Source organism: Pseudophryne corroboree, chromosome 2 (genome assembly GCF_028390025.1).
Source record: "Pseudophryne corroboree isolate aPseCor3 chromosome 2, aPseCor3.hap2, whole genome shotgun sequence".
In the NCBI taxonomy this organism is placed as follows: domain Eukaryota; kingdom Metazoa; phylum Chordata; class Amphibia; order Anura; family Myobatrachidae; genus Pseudophryne; species Pseudophryne corroboree.
The window spans coordinates 392,316,807-392,321,304 of record NC_086445.1 but is presented as its reverse complement, the minus strand read 5'-3'; the positions used below and the strand labels follow the sequence as shown (position 1 = coordinate 392,321,304).

Sequence of the window (4,498 nt, the reverse complement as noted above, 5' to 3'; positions counted from 1 at the left end):
AGATGGCGCACTTCGTTCCACTGGTTGGGCTGCCATCAGCCAGACGCCTGTCTGAATTATTTATGCTGCATGTTGTGCGTCTCCACGGGTTGCCACTTGATGTGGTCTCTGACCGCGGATCCCAGTTTGTGGCCAAATTCTGGAGGGCATTTTGTTCCGATCTCCAGATTTCTGTCAGCTTGTCGTCAGGCTACTATCCGCAGTCTAATGGGCAGACTGAAAGGGTGAACCAGTCCTTGGAGCAGTTCCTCAGGTGTTATGTCTCCAAGTGTCAGACTGACTGGGTTGCTCATCTGTCCATGGCGGAGTTTGCCTATAACAACGCGGCTCACTCTGCTACAGGGATCTCTCCCTTCCTTTGTGTGTATGGGCATCATCCTAAGGCCAATTCTTTTGACCCCCTGGACTCCACGCCTGGTGGTTCCTCTGTGGTTTCGGTCCTTAGAGGTATTTGGCGGAAAGTGAAGAAAGCCCTTGTGTCTGTGTCATTAGTGACCAAAAGGGTTTTTGATAAGCGGAAAAGACCCTGCAGCTTCAAATTAGGAGACTTCGTCTGGTTGTCTACCAAGAATTTGAAGTTGAGACAGCCATCTCATAAGTTAGGGCCCCGGTTCATCGGCCCTTATAAGATCACCAGGGTTATCAATCCGGTGGCATTTCAGTTAGATCTGCCCCGTTCTTTGGGTATCAATAAAACATTTCATTGTTCCCTTTTAAAACGGGCGATTAGTAATCCTTCTTCCAGTGGAAGACCTTCCCCTCTTCTGATACGTGGCCAGAGGGAGTTTGTTGTTGAAAGGATTCTTGACTCCAAGGTGGTTCGGGGTCGGCTGTCATTTTTGGTGTACTGGAAGGGGTATGGCCCGGAGGAGCGGTCGTGGGTGCGCAGTTGTGATCTTCATGCCCCCAGACTGATACGCTCTTTCTTCTCTCAGTTCCCCGATAAACCCGGTGGTAGGGGTTCTTTGACCCCTCATCAGAGGGGGGGTACTGTTAGGGTCTCCTGCCCTGTGCTGCCACGTCGTCATGGCAACCGGGAGACAAGTGCTAGTGGAGTAACCTGAGCGCAGCTGATACTCCGGTTCGGGTCTTTTGCTGTGCAGTGGTTATAGGCTCTGTGCACGGCAGGGGATCCGGTGCTGGTTTTTGTGCTCACAGTCTGTGAGGTCTGAGTGGGGCGTGGACAGCACCTGCTTTATAAGGCCTCTTTTCAGGGTAAGCAGATGCTGCTGAATCTCTGTTGGTTAGTCAGTTCATGAAAGTTAGCCAGTACTGTGTAGCTTTGTATTTGTTTGTTGCTTACTGCAAATAGGCCTGGGGATTTGGTATTACACTCTGCCAATCCAGACCTAGCAGTAAGACTGGAGTCAGTCGTTTAGCTTGCTGGGGTTCTGTTATTACTCTGTGAACTTAGCAAGTTTGCGGCTGTATTCTAACACTTGCCTGTCTAATCCTGTCTCACTGTGCTAGGTGTCAGGGGTCAGTTTAGTGGCAGTAAGCTTAAACCTGTGCACTGCAAGTGAGAATCAGGATTGTGGAGGCTCTCCTTGTGTCTATCATTCCATCTCTGACCAAGGAGTTTACTGCCACACCCGTTGGTAACCCTTTAGGGTTTTGCTGTTGCCCTTAGCAACAGCATTTCGGGTTCTCTACGTATTAAAACACAACATCTTGCTTTTTACATCTGAGCAGTTCTAATACAAGGGAGATACCCAGTTCCTTAGCCTCTGGGCTTCTCTGTTCACTGTGTGTGTATTTTGTTACCCTATCACCTTCTGTGTACGTTATGTCATATTCCCCAGTTTGTCTGTGAGTCCATTTGTTTTGCATAACAGTTCAAACACCAGTACATTCCTGCAGACACTGGAGTGCATAACAGTTCTGACACTAGTACTTTCCTGCAGGCACTGGTGTGCATAACAGTCATCAACATCAGTCAAAATTTTATACAAAATAATCGTGCATAGGAGACCACAAATAGGTTGAACTCGATGGACAATTATCTTTTTTTCAACCTTAGATACTATGTTACTATGTTACATCGATGATTTATTTTTTATTTGGCAAGGCAGTGAAGAACATCTTTTGGAATTCATCAATGAACTCAACGCCCTCCCTGGAACCATCAGATTCAGTTTGACTTTCAGTAAAACACAAATTAATTTTTGGGATGTGACCATCAAAAAGGAGAATAATACATTGCTAACTTCAATCTACAGTAAGGACTCTGACCGTAACACTGTTTTATTGCACTCCAGTTTTCATCCAGCGCCTTTGAAAAAGGGCTTGCCTTTCTCTCAACTGCTGAGGGTGATACGCATCACCTCTAATCCAACAGAATTACCAGGAGCTTTGGAATCTATGTGCCAGAGATTCTTGGACAGAGGATACTCCAAGAATGAAATCAATAATGCTTTATCGCGGATTGAGAAACTTAACAGAACTAAACTTTTACATGTGAAAACTGATCCTACCAATAAAGATCGGGATAGGCTCAATTTTTCCAGTATGTTCACTACGGCATCAGCCTTTATACGTAACCACATCAGGGAACATTGGCATTTGATCTCCAGTGATCCGACATTGAAAAAAGACTTATCTCTAATACCAAGATTTGCTTATAGACGAGGACCGAATCTCAAGGACCTTTTGGTCAAGACAGACTTTTCACAGCGGAAACCTAGACAGATGTCCAATTGGCTTACCACCAAACCGGGAGTATTTAAGTGTACAGGATGTTCGAATTGCTCTTTTCTGATAATAGGCAGTCGCTTCAAAAATCCCACTGATGGGAGGGAATATTCCTTCAAATATAGGCTGGACTGTAACAGTAGATTTGTTGTTTACATTTTGAGATGCCCATGTAACCGTCTGTATGTCGGCAAGACTAGTAGAATGATAAAAGAACGGCTCAGCCAACACCGGTCATCTATCAAGAAGTGCCTAATTGCAACAGACACCTCAAAAAACTTTACTAACTTACCGGTTGCAAGACACTTCAAGGATGCTCATCATACTGTTAACCAGCTCAAATGTTGTATCATTGATCACATACCGCCCCTACAACGTAGGGGTGATCGGGACAGAATTTTGCTACAACGAGAACTGCAATGGATACACAGACTTAATTGCCTTACTCCGATTGGCCTCAATGAAGATTTTCGTTTAGGTTGTTTCCTGTGACATATTATAGTGACTTTTTGTTGGACTCTGCATTCCGCTGTTTGGTTTAATTTTCTTAGACACGGCCGTGTGTCCTGTCATTGATGTTCTATGCATGCTATGTGCTGTCAGACACCGCTGTGTGTCTTTATATATCTAGAGACTCGATCCTGACAGGTGCCCACTTCACTAGCAGTGACACCTTTCCTTTCACCCTCGCTTTCAACATCCACCATGCAGACCCTCTCTTGCTCACAATGTGCAGCTTATTGTCCATCTTTGGTGTTGTATTTAGCAGTATCAGATTCCAGCTGCCTATATAGGATTCCCCAGTAGACAACATATGTTGGTCTAGTGATATTTACAGCCATACCACACTGGTAAACGTCCAATTCCGGTTGATCTTGGAAATTAAGCAGTGTTGGGCCCAGTCAGTACCAGTAGCGGTAACGATCTGGGAATACTGGGTGCTGTACATCACTCACTTAATACCACAAGGCAGCGGACATTGTGCATTCTGTGGGTTTTCTCCCCAATAGGGCAGTTTGGATTCTTTTTGCACATATATTCTTATTTATATTGATGGCGTAACAAGTGGGCATTGCTTTGCAGTAGGTTGTTTTGAAGGTTGTCCTTGTGTCACCTGCTATTATTTCTATTAGACCTGTCATTCCTTCCTGCTTTTTGCACCTTGCACTTTCTAGCCAGCACTTTCAGGGAACCCTGTTCTGCTGAGCTTCAGCACTATTCCTTTTACTTTTTTAAACACATCACTTCATTTCATTCACTTCTCTTTTGATATACAGCGTCCTTGCAATTCCCCTCACTATCAGCATGCCATTTACTAGTCAGTCTGCTGAGACCACCCGCTGCAGGTTTTGCCGCGCTCCGGAGCCGTGGATATGCATGATACCGGGTTTGTTTAGCTTAGTTACCAGTGTCATGGAGTGGGAGAAGACAGCAGGGGATGCATTAGGCATGCCCGGACTTGTCTCAGCACATGTCCTGATGCTGCTGGGTTGATTGTGGTGCCATTTGAGGCTGATATTTCATGTTCTGACAACAGTGTGGTTAGCCCCTGAGGAAGACCAGTCGGTTGAAACAGCTGTCGGGCTGTGTTTGCTGAATTTGCTGTACGTCACCATGCCGTTTGGTTAAGGAATAAATCCTTCTTTTCTTTCATCTACACGTGAGTGCTGGCTTGTCTACTTTTTCTGCATCGCTGGAGAAGTGTGTTTATATATATATATATATATATATATATATATATATATATATTTCTGTCAAACTAATAGTAAACCTTGGCAGAGGATCTGTAGTACTGTAGCCTTTTAAG

At 44.8% G+C, this 4,498-nt stretch overlaps 1 pseudogene; it reads left to right on the top strand.

The window, feature by feature from the left end:
- The first annotated feature begins 3,521 nt into the window (after nucleotides 1-3,521).
- On the top strand, nucleotides 3,522-3,641 carry LOC135052225 (5S ribosomal RNA; annotated as a pseudogene).
- Nucleotides 3,642-4,498: the final 857 nt, after the last annotated feature.